The 12276-nt window shown below is 35.7% G+C and overlaps 1 long non-coding RNA gene across 3 annotated transcripts in view; it reads left to right on the forward strand.

Annotated features, from left to right (window-relative positions):
- LOC310905207 overlaps positions 1-10892 on the forward strand; it is a 53133-nt gene extending 42241 nt beyond the window's left edge. Inside the window, exons 1-3 of one of the 3 annotated variants that reach the window (XR_014588862.1) lie at positions 5249-5548; positions 7628-7735; positions 8711-10892. This is a non-coding gene — a long non-coding RNA (uncharacterized lncRNA). Of the gene's footprint in view, positions 1-5248; positions 5549-7627; positions 7737-8710 lie in introns of those variants that run through there. The other 2 variants (XR_014588863.1, XR_014588861.1) reach the window with 2 other exon arrangements.
- The last annotated feature ends 1384 nt before the right edge of the window (positions 10893-12276 follow it).

The raw sequence follows: 12276 nt of genomic DNA on the forward strand, positions 1-12276 counted from the left end.
TTATTTTTCATGTGAATACAAATTCCATGTAGTGTTGAATAATTACTACCCTTATATTGTTTAAATTCATCATTCAAAAAGTAATTTTTAACTTTCACCCTTTAAAGCAAAAATTTAGCTGAATAAATGGGAACAGCTCTTTAATGAATTTTCCTGCCTCACTGAAGACAGGATGTAGAAGATAGAATAAATGTTGCCTGTCTTCCTCTATCATTATAACACGTATTTGTACCAGTGTTTGTCAAGCCAGTGCTCATGCATAAGTGAGAAATGAATGCAGTCCCTGTACTCCATCCTGATCTGCAGACTTGCCAACGGGAAATAAGAGATGTGAGGCTACCAGTTTTCCAGTGTACTGGATTGTGGAGCTGTGCTAAGGGGTCAGTTCCAGCTGCTCACAGATAGAGGGTGGGAGGGTATCGAAAGACTACGGCAATACAGGCACACAGTGCTCATTAAAAAGAGCAGATGTCTACAGAGTCTGGGAGGTGTGAACAGGCTTCAGGGAACTGCTGTGTAACATAATGAGTAGTGAATTAAGGATAAACTTTGGAGGGTCTGATGGAGTTAAGAATGAGGAAGAAATTCCTGTGAAGTTGGTGCATGTGTTTTGATTTGAAGAGTGAGCAATTATTCATATGTCAAATATGTTTCCTCAGTTTTCCACAAGGAGAATTCAGGTTCTTCAGGAAATATTAGGAACGACTCATTAGGAACAGTGGAAGAGTGTTGGAAATACTGCATCCATTGTAGGAGCCATGTCATATGAAAAGTTGTTGAAAAGAATAAATAAATTAAAATAACTGATGGAGATGGACTAAATAAAATTTAAAAATTTTCCAAAAGCATAATGTAGAAAAATGTTTTCACTAAACAAAGAAATTGCTATCTCAAAACAGCTTAAAAAACAGTTCCATCTTACAGGAGCATATAAATTAATTTACATCAAATTTAACACTTGTATATTCATAAAGGACAATCTTTAAAAAGCTTAGCACAATTTTATATGTCCTTGAGCTGTTGTTTAGATGTTAGGTTATTTGGAATATATAGATCATATCAGTAATAAACTCACCAATCTCAGCCTCATTTTAACAATTGAGAGGTGAAGTAGCACCAGGAGACTGAGAAGAGGTAACTAAGGTGCTAATTCAGTAGCCCAAATATGCACTCATTACCACATTTCTGTTAAACTACGTGCATTTGCTGCTGTTCTTATGTCTAGCAAAATAATGAGGTAAATAGTAAAAATAGAAGGTTAAGAAGTGAGGTTTGATACAGAGATAGCAGTAGTTATTTAACAAATGCAGGAAATCCTTTACATTCAATTTTTTAAAAAGTTAAGTATATATCACTACTTCTGCTTAAATTTGTATAAGCACAAAGGCACTTCTATTCAGCTGTGATAAGGCATTGTGCCATGTCCAGATTTTGAAGATTTGAGCTAAGTTTAGGGTGGTTATTAAGCAGCATGAGATGTTGCCTTCTGATGCATTCCAGTATGAAAGGATTGAGTTCCACTCAGAACTGGATTTACAGTGTTGTATCACAGTACATACACAGTTCCTTGTAATTTCTTTCCCTATGTCTTTGACTCAACTACACGTTTCCTTTTAGCTTTAATCTTAATTGTCCAAAAGCTTTTTATTGAACCAGAGGATTTTTTTTCCAACAGATGGTAATGAATGTAATGCAAGCAAATATAACTGAGTGGGTTGAGGGAGAGATGCTTTATATTAAGAAAGTCAAAGGATACTCAAAGGATAATAATGTTAAACAGCAAATACTCGTATTTTATCTGTTGGTGAAATACAGTCAGGATTAAAGCAGAATGAACAAAAACTGAGATTACCAACAGCATGTAGTAGTTATTGAAGTGGAACCATAAGATAGTAAAGTATTTCATGTGTATCAGTTCAGTATAAAGTACAGATCAGACGGATTCACTGAGGAAATGAAATGAGTCTGCACAATGAGAAAAGCTATGAGAAGGAGAAGAAAGTGCAAAATATGAGCTCATTCATGTATCCTTTCTAAACTCTCAAAACTCTCTTAATAAATCTCCCCAACTTCCAAGCACATCAATTGGCGTGCTGTGCGCTTATACTAGGAGACCTAATAAATGCGGTGATTTGTCATAATATACTTGCATGGTTAGTGCGAAAAAAGAGTTATATTTTCTATTAGCATTTTATTCTTGTAAGTCTTGTAATCCACTTACAATTGATGTACAATTTATATTGCGGTTCATTTGCTCCAGAAAGTGATACATCTGTATTGGAAAATGACAGTTTTGCATTTTTCAGAGAAATGCTCTGGATGACAAGTTGTCTTTTCATCTCCGTGTCACATTAAGTCACTGCTTCACCAAAAATATTTTATTGCTGTACAAACTTATGTTGGCTTTGCTGGATTTGTTGGATCCTTTCATCTTCTCTTTCATCTCCTTTCTGTCAGTGACAAAAGCTTAACCTCAAAATACTCATATGAATATACTTTGCACTTAAAATGTTTAAAAAATCAGTATTATAAAAATACTTTTCTGCTTTACTTTTTCCATGTTTAGTGTGGAAATAATAACTTTGTGTGTTAAAAATGGTTTGGATATCTTCTGTAAAAAATTTATAAAGCTTCAAATTAAGAAGCTTTCAGTTTAACTTCCTTGATCATTTACCAGTGTTTTATGGATGTATATAGGAATATTTTAACGGTAATGTTATGAGAACAAAACGTTTTCATATTAAGCTATCTGAAAGAGTTCTCAGTGGCTTTGATTTTTAATGAAAACGTCTGTGCCTTCTTGGCAGGCTGGAAAGAGTCATTGAATTTGTTGAATTTTTACAAGTAAAAACAGTTAGTGTTCGCTTCATGATATTTTATATCCTAAAATTACACTGTGATGTTTGTTCCTTAGCCATCCTCTCTTAATCGTTCTGTTAGAGAGGCATGTATCTCTTGTTTCTACTCATGTTCACACCAATAACATGTAGCACCTCCAAGCAAGGCCAGCTTTTTCAGAAACAGAGGGACAGACTAGTGTGTAAGCCATAATTTGCTGTTTGGGGCAAATAGTATCCTGAAATAACAGCTATAAAGATTTCATGCAGCAAATGGGGAAAGACTTTTAAGATATATTTCTGCTGTCTATTTACTTATACTTCTGAGCAGTCAGGGAGCTTCAGATGTTTTCCCTAACATGTGAAATTCATGCTCTAAACTCTCTTTTTCTTCTTTATCCTGTTGGGAGTAACCAGCATTAACGATGCAAAGATGGGGTCACCAGATCAGTAGATGAGATTCAAGGCCTATGGAAATCTAAGTCTGTAACATTTATTGCAGCAGCAGATGAAGAAATCTGGACATTTTTATCTTGAAATATGTTTGGCATGCATTTTACCTAGTTGTGTCCTTCGTTACAGGATTTCAAGTGCAGTCCAATGGAAGCTTGCCCTTCAGCCATTACAGACTAGAGGAGTCTTTTGCAAATGGGCATCAACTAATTGACTAATCCATGCTCTTGTCTTGCTAGGGCAAAGGTTATTTTTCTTTGTTGGGGTTTATTTTTTTTGGCTACTGATTTCACTTGGTGAGAAGCTTTTCACAAATCCAGGCCTAATTCACTGACTAGCTTCAAGTTTTCTCATTGGGCGCAAAACTGGAGTGAATGTAAAAGCTGAAGACGAACTGTTCTCTGCTTCTGATTTATGCCTTAATGGCCAAAGCAGAAAGCAAAGGACATAAAGCCTTAGGTTCAGGATCACCTGATCCATAGAAAGAATGTCAACTGGGGTCTTCTGTCTCTTTGAAGAATAGCTTGGCAAACAGATTCCACTGCAGGTTAGTTATGATCTCACATGTTGCAGCAGTTTCACATGGTATATTTAAGTGTTCACTGAAGCAGTGATAGGAACCCCAGAGGTATCCCAGGAACTCATATCATTAAACATCTCCAGTGACCTGGACAATGATGCAGGATATAATTTCAGCAAATGTGCGACTGATCCTAATCTGGGTGGGAAGCAGCTCACATGGTGAATGGCACTCTCCCATCCACAGGGACCTGGTGACTTGGACAACTAGACCAAGAATAGATCCATAGATTTACTTGCTGCTCTCTGCTTTTCTCTTAGGCTTGTAGTTTGAATTTCCTTAGGCTCATGAAGTTGCATTCTGAAGTGAAGCTTGGTATTTGTGTTAGTCTCATAACCGTAATACTTATTTTCAGTACCCTGTGTTTATCAGTTTGATTTCTTGGGGCAGAAGGTAGCTTTACCTCAAAAAGGGCTCTTGTGTGCTCGTGTGTGTCATAGCATACATGGTAAGCAGTGAAAGAAGGCAGCCTAAGCTGCACTAGCACATGAAGGCCTGGACAGCAGCTGTATCTTGTGTTGGTGCTGACAGATAAAAATGTGTGTGGGAGGGGGAAGTACTTCTGGTAACAATTTGTCTTTTCTGTTCCTTTTTCTCCCTTATGCATGTCTTTTTGCCTGATTCAGTTTGTTTGAGAGGACTACAGTTAAGTAAACAAATGAAAACTATTGTGAAGGGTATTATGAGGAATATTGATTTTTTTCCCCATCAAATACATAACTTTCTGTATAAAATCACTTTTTAGAAGTTTTGCTCAGATGGTTCACTCTTACAATTGTGAAAGAACTACTGTTGTTACATTGAGTGGCCCATAACTTTCATAGGGTCTTAAGGACAGAAAGGCAATGTGGTTTTTGTTCCAAAACCCCTGGAGTATTATTGTCAGCTTCTTCATGAAAAAGCAGCATAAAGTAAGAAGTGCTGCTCTGAATCAAGGTAATTTCCTAATATGAGCTCTCTAGAACAGAATTGGTTATGTTTGGAATAATAATTCATGCATTAGAAGTAGCAAACTAATTATGATGTACTTGTGTGGTACGAACTCTTGTGTTTGTCACCTTAATTGCTAAATAGTTAAATTTGTAGAGGGAGGAAAAGAAACTGGGAAATGGCCTTACAGAGATAATTGAACAAAAAAACAAAGCCTGTAGCAGTGTTCTGTAGAAATTCATTTAAAAAACAGTCATTTTATGTTTAGTGGAGGGCAATACTACTTTCACTTTTCTCTGAATACAATTGATTTATGGCCAGCACTTCCTGCTCTAGATAAACTGTCTCTGTTTCAGCTACACGTGACTTCAAACAGGTGGCACATGAGCCCTGGTTGTGGGACAGACCCGTGCTTTCAGATCAGCTGCTGGATTGCATGCAGGTGTGTGTGGGGTCTGGTAGCTGAGGAGGGTGATGAGAAGAGCTTTGCTAAGATACCTCAGGAAGTTTTCCATAAAACATTCTGGGCTTAATGTGAGATAAGAGAGTGTTAGTGATACTTACACACATTAAGTAGGGGTGTAAATGTTTTGTGCTATTAAGAGCTATTTTTATCTCAATACTTTATCTCAATAAGGAGTATTACTGCTTTAGGACCTGATGATAACTGTTCTGAATACCAGCAGGGAAGGATATTCAGCAAAGACAAAATATTTGTATCAACAGAAACTGGCTAACTGCTGTTCTGGTGAGTGTTAATGTGCTTCAAGGTCACTCACACTGTTAGCGTCCTGATGTACTAGCAATAAACTGTGTGGGTACAGTACTTAACAGTACAGTTTCCTTTGTGGTCTCATTAATGTAGATATGGGGCTTACTTAAAACTATATGATGCTTGTATGTAGTCTGCAAGTGCTATTCACCTTGATTACAGGTATAAACTCATGACAATGCTAATATTGCTGAGAGGGTGAGATAAGGCATTAGCATTACAATATATATGTGGTAAAATGGATTGGAATCTTGTCTTTGCCTTTCCTTTACGTGGGTTTCTTCTCAAAAAAATGTGATCTATCTGTTGTTGAAATCAATAGATCTCCCTTCGACAGGAATTATGTCAATTATGCTGATGCTTTCATAAGTTTCACTTTTATTCAACTTCTTTGTGTCTTGGCTGCAGTGGAAGAAATTGACTTGGATTTCAATAGCAGTGGTTTTCTAGTTCATTCAAGTTGGACAGTCTTGCCAAGCTGTGCAAGGAGCTTCTGCTTGCTTGTTTGCCCATCTGGTTTGTTGTGAATGTTTAGTGGTTTGCACTCAAACCATGTCTATGGCCTCGGCACTATGCTATTACATTTATTCATTTAAAATAGAACACAGAATTCTGAGAATTTGGGATATCTTTTCTGTGATGGAATTTACTAATCTATGTCCCTAGAATAAGTGATTGTAGTTTTCATTGGGTTCAGGGGGAGCTGAACCTACAAACCTTTTGCTTCTCACGTGTTAGTGAAATTAGTTCTATTTGCATTTAAAAATTTGCTTCAATTAAATTGAAAATCTTGCTTACTAAAAATAAATAAAACCAAAAGAAAATGAAATTTTCTGAATTATTACTGTATACTTAACGATGAAGCAAGTGGTTAAATATCTTTAAAACTACAGTCAGCACAGTGAATATTATTTGTAGAGAGAACCCACTGTATTTACAGTGTTGTAAGTTTCCATGTTGATGTAGTAATACTTGCAGAGGAACATTCCCTTTCTAATTTCAGTTGTGTGATTTAAAATCCATCTGCTCAGTTGTGTGCTGTTGTCCAATTGAATGCTGTGTAATGTGCTATAAAAATCTGAAATAAAATTTTGAGAGAAAAATAAAAAGTGCTATAATATTAGTCATCAGCCTTGAGCATGTAATTCAAATAAACTTGAATCGCTGGTGTAAAGTAACATCATTGTTCAAAGGGATTATTTCACTAAGTCTAACTCACAAGGAGAAACCTTGAGATGCCTTCCTGAGTCATCTTTTGTCATTTTCTTGACCTAGATGGAGCCTTATAAGCACCATAGGCTGTGATCTTTGTATTGTATTTATGCTCTCGATACTACAGTCTTTCAGAAATTATATTTATTAGAGATACTATATTCTACACATACATTTCGATAGTCAGCTATTGTTAACTTATTTTAAACTTTGTGATGTCAACGTTTAAAGTGTATTTCAAGAGTATAAATTCCATATTCCTCGTAGCCGTGAGAGCTAAGAACCAGCTCATTCCATTGTGTCAGATACTTGTATTTGAAATGAGTCACTCAGTCTGGTGGTATTTAAATGGATCCCTGATCTTGAAATACTGCTTCTGGGAACACTTCCTGTCCATAAATAACCAAAGTCACGTGGTAACTATAGTATTTATTATCTTATAGGTCTGTAAACTATATGCCAATATACTACTCATTTCTACTCAAGTAGAGAATTTTGTAATTGTGAAAATACATCGAGCTTATACTAATAAGTTTTTCTTTGGAAAATTTTAAGTAACTAACTGTAGAAAGGATCTCTAGAAACTGAATACTCCAGAAGCCACCAGTTAATTCAGAAGAAAATAATTATTCTGACACTATGCAGATTAAAAATAAATGTAGCTTTTGTATGGGATTATTAACAACAAAATGGTTGATTTTTAAAATATGCAAATTTAAAAGATTTTTTAACTGAAATACGTTTAACTCCAAATCTCTATGCTAAATGCAGAGAATACTTCAGTAGTTAAAATTTGGCAAATACAAATCTAACCTTGAACTGTTTTTTTTAATCTTCTTTCAGGTCACTTGAGCTCGTGAGAACACAACCTCTTCTCAGGACGTATCATGACATGGTGACAAAGGCCAGTTCTTAGGGAACACAAGGATCTACGTTCCAGCCAAGACAGAGGTAGGTGTAAGGCTTGTCTTTTGTTTTGAGTAATTTATGAAGGTATATCTAATATCCTGTAGTGACAGATGCATGGTCGCGCTTATTCATGACCTCATTTGCTCTCTCAAATTTTGTGTAATTCTGGGTAATTCTGGACATAACTTTCTAAAAATCTCTTAATCAGGCTTTATTTTAAAATAACTTGAATTTATATTTTTTGGCAACTTGAGATGCTTTACAATTTTAGTAAAAACAGCAGCAATAAGAACAAACAGAACTGACTACAGATGCACCAATGAATTACATCCATTGAATTTGAGTTTCATTTCCCACCATTTCATATACTAGTATCCAGAGAGCCTTTAAATTAAATAGCAGGTGGCAGCTACAGGCCCTGGGAGAATCACTGCAATTTTGCATAAATACAATCCTAAAGCATCTGGAAAGTTTTCAGACTGTATGAGACTTAGTTCTAAAAGAAAATCTGATTATTTATATTTCACTCTTTAATGATGACAAGTTGGTATAAATTGTAAAAGGAGCATAAAGTTTTTCCTTGACAAGACATACTGTAGTTATACTATGGAGGGTAATACTTTGTTGTGTCACGTCTGTTCTCACACCATAGAGTTACACTTTTTCAGTGGAATTTTCCACATATCCACAGTACTGATGAACAATTATACATTTCTTGTGTAAACTATGGCCATAATATTTAATGGATTATTAGAAAAGAAGTGATTTTTTTTTTTAAATACCAGCTTTCTCTTTTGAATTGGCTATTCATTGGGGATTGCAGTTGGGGACTAAGCAGTCTTGATAGTAAACCCTCCTCCTGAGATGGGAAAGGATCCACAATGTCTGGGAGTCTGTCCTACTGAAGTGACACTGAGTCCTAGTGAATATGGCTGATTTGATTGTGGGTTGCTGGAAGCAGGTTTTTTGTAGGGCAAATCACCAATGTTGATCTGCCAGCCATTCTCTCCTGTGCAGGAAACTGTGCAGCTGGAGAGCCTTTATGTTCCTGTTCTTCCTGCTGCAGTGGTTGTGAAGGAAGACAGCTTTGGACAGTCCTGTGCTAAATCTGCTTGTCATGGCTTTGTATCAGATAAAGCATTTTTGTATTTTAAAACAGTGTACCCATCAAACAAAAAAACTTAGAAAGTGTTTAGTTTTTCCAGTGCTAAAGAACCCTATTTATAGCAACAGTTCAAAACATTTAATATACTTCCCAATTACTTAGTCATCTCTCAGTTATCTGAGGTAATAGAGGTTGAGAATGGGAGAGAAAATCAGTGTAGTACAAATTATATATAAATTAGGGTTATAAGAATATATTCAGTAAGGTCATTTTTGAAATGCTTGTAAGGAGTTTTCTGTGGAGAGTACGTGTGGGCAGCTCAAACAGGAGAAAGCAGAACAGAGCCTGATGCAAATGGTTTCCCTAGTGTGCTGAGGAGCAGAGAGAGGCAGTGCAAAGGAAAGGCCAGCTTCATCCACTGTGCTAATAATCATCCGTGTACACATGAGAATGGGCTGTAGTTCCAACTATAGCATGAGGCGGGCAGAGGTAGTCACAAATTGTAAGTACTGCTGAAATACTAAACCTAGCATAGAAAAGGATTAACGCAAACTAAAAAGTGAATAGAGCTTCCTAATCATAAAGCTATTGCTGCGGCTGCCACAGAAGCAAAATCTCTATTTCGGTTGTGTGTCATTATGTCTGCTCCACTGCAGTTCTGACTATAACGTGTGCCAAAGGCATGCTTCTGTCTTTTAAGTGGATTATAGGAAAGGTTAGAGAGCTCAGAACTGCACACAGTTGGTTTTTTTTCTGTCGCTTAGGAACAAACACTACATATTCCCCATGTCAGTCTCTTATATGTAGTTTCTTCTTCAAGTAATCAAAAAAGTACATTTAAAGCTCACTGAAATATATTGAAGAAGTCCAGAGATGCAAGAAAGAGCTGTCTATTTTCATCATCAGGGGATTTTGTTGCTGTCAGGAAGGCTAAATGTGCTAAAGGCCACATATTGTCTTCATACACAATGTCTCCACACTGGAATCCAGGGATAATGTAAATGAGATGAGACAGTGGTTTCACTTAAGAAAGAAGAAAAAAAAAAGTCCAGTACTGAATGTGCAATTAAAAAAAAACGTTTAAATAAACAAGTGACTTAACTGTGCTGGGAATCACTGACATATATTGATAATTATCCCCTTCAGGTATATACCCTTTGTAATAACTAGTCTTATGTGTTAGCTGACAGATTTCATTGTCTCTTCCTATTCAGTTTAATGTACTACATCATCTTGAAAACACTCAAATGTAAACATCTGTGCTTTCTCACTTGGAAAGGTATCTGGTCTAATTACAGACTATATGCTACTTCCTTGCACTATGTTTTTCTGAAGAGTCATTTTCTGAAGAGTTGTATATGCACGGGTATATACCATTTTCTGAATAATAAATAAAAAAGGGAAATAACTGTTCCCAGTAAGTCAAAGTGTATTTTTAATGTACTTATTTGCTCTAAGGATAATACTCCTCACAGCTAGGTCTTACCAACGGTGCATTTTGTATCACTGTGTTGGTGATTTACAGAGCATGACAGTGATCTCTCAGTATGTATCAAATCATTATCACTTACCGATGAACCTTTGTTAGATATCTGTGCATCATGTCTACCTACCAGAAATGTTATTTGTGGTTAAGGTCCAGTATTAAAATTTGTATCTTGCATATCTGTCTGTGACTGGGAGAGCAATGTGTACGACCGCAGGCAACAAGCAGGTTTTGGCATGCTCATCTGTAAGTAATTGGGTAGCCTGGCTGCCCTGCGTATCCAAGCAGAGAGTACAACTCTGCTCTTACTGAGATCAAGGAGCAAGAAATAATAAGCTGAATGGCTTACATTTTAAGTCTCTGCAGTAAAAACAAATGGCAGCCATTCTGAGCAGAGGTAACTAAGTATTTAAAGGGAATTAAAATCATTTTTGTGTGATTGTGTCTGTCTCTCTCTTCAAACCAATTTGTGGATGAATTGCTTCAGAGGGTAGAACTGTACACCTACCCAACCTTTTTATTTTTCTTTCTTTCGGTTCTTTCTTTCGGTTCTTTCTTTCGGTTCTTCCATGTTAAACAGTAAGCTAAATACTGGCTTCATTGCCACTGGTGCAGGTCTAGGTTAATTCAGTCTAGGTGTCTTCAGGTTTTCTTTGGTTTTACTAATGTGAATCTGGCTGAAAGGAAGAGTTAGTTAGAAATGCAATTGTGATACTTCTACCCTGCAAGGCTGGATAGCTATTCGTTTTTAATACTTCTCAGATGACAAGTGAATTAGAATAGTAAATGTTCCTGATGAATAGTAATTATTCCTTAATTATTCATTTAATTTATAATTTACATTTGTATATTGTTAATTAAAATGCAGTATGCTACAATTAGGTTATAATCAGCTGGTAATGGCAGCTAATGCACACAAAAAATGCAAATTTAAGGCTTAGTCTGTGTCTAAATGTTATCAGGAATCTTTGAGGATATCCTTTCCATCCATCTACCCTGGATGTACTTTGCACCCTGTATGCACTCAGTAACTTGTTAGGAGTTGACTTTTTCTTCTATATATTAAAATAATCATATTATTTCTTTACATGTAAAGGGATTTATAGTTGTGATACATGAAGGAGATTGATATCAGGCCCTTCATTTGCAATCAGCAGCGTTTTGCTTTCTAACAATGCCTGAGAGCCTAAAGAAAGGGTATTTTTGTTTATTTATTTCTATTTCTATAATATTTCTATTTCTAATTTCTATATATATTTCTGTTTATATTATATATTTTATATATTTAATATATTATATATATTTCTATTTATATATATTTCTATATATTCTATATATAGAATATATATTCTATATATATTTCTATTTCTAATATTTCTATTTCTATTAAATCTTGTGTGTGTTAGTCTGCAAGCCTGGAGAAAAAGCCAGGTGGGTAGGCAAACAGTTTAGAAGCTTTCCTGGTCAGGAATTCAAATACATCCGGACTGTGTGTCAGCTTTATTAGAAAGCAAAAAAACTGTTTTGTGACGTGGGTTTATTGTCATTCATCCAATGAATTTGAGTGTCTTCTTGAAGAGCATAACTATGTCATTAAACTCAAAGAAGCAGCCATTTATTTTATTTCTCACAGAAGAAAGAAAGAAAGGAAAAGAGAAAGAAAGAAGCTGGTGGAAAGAAAAAGATAGCGTTTTCTGTATATAATGTGTGGACTTTTCGTCATCTCAGAATCTATAACTCTTGTTCTTGAGAGCATTGTTTTTTTTCTTTATTATTCTATTTGGGAGAGAGATTTTATTTTGTGGAAGATAACCCTCATCCAATGCCACTGAGGTCTATCTCTCTCTGATAAGCATTAGGATTAATATGAAGACTTAATCTGAGCACAAGCAAAAGAATCTCCTTTGCGTTACAGTTACTTGCATTTATTCTGTGGCTGATGGAACACTGATTATTTCTATAAAGGGTGTATTTCGGTATCTAGCAGAAAAT

Source organism: Anser anser (assembly GCF_964211835.1).
Source record: "Anser anser genome assembly, chromosome: 10".
Taxonomy (NCBI): Eukaryota; Metazoa; Chordata; class Aves; order Anseriformes; family Anatidae; genus Anser; species Anser anser.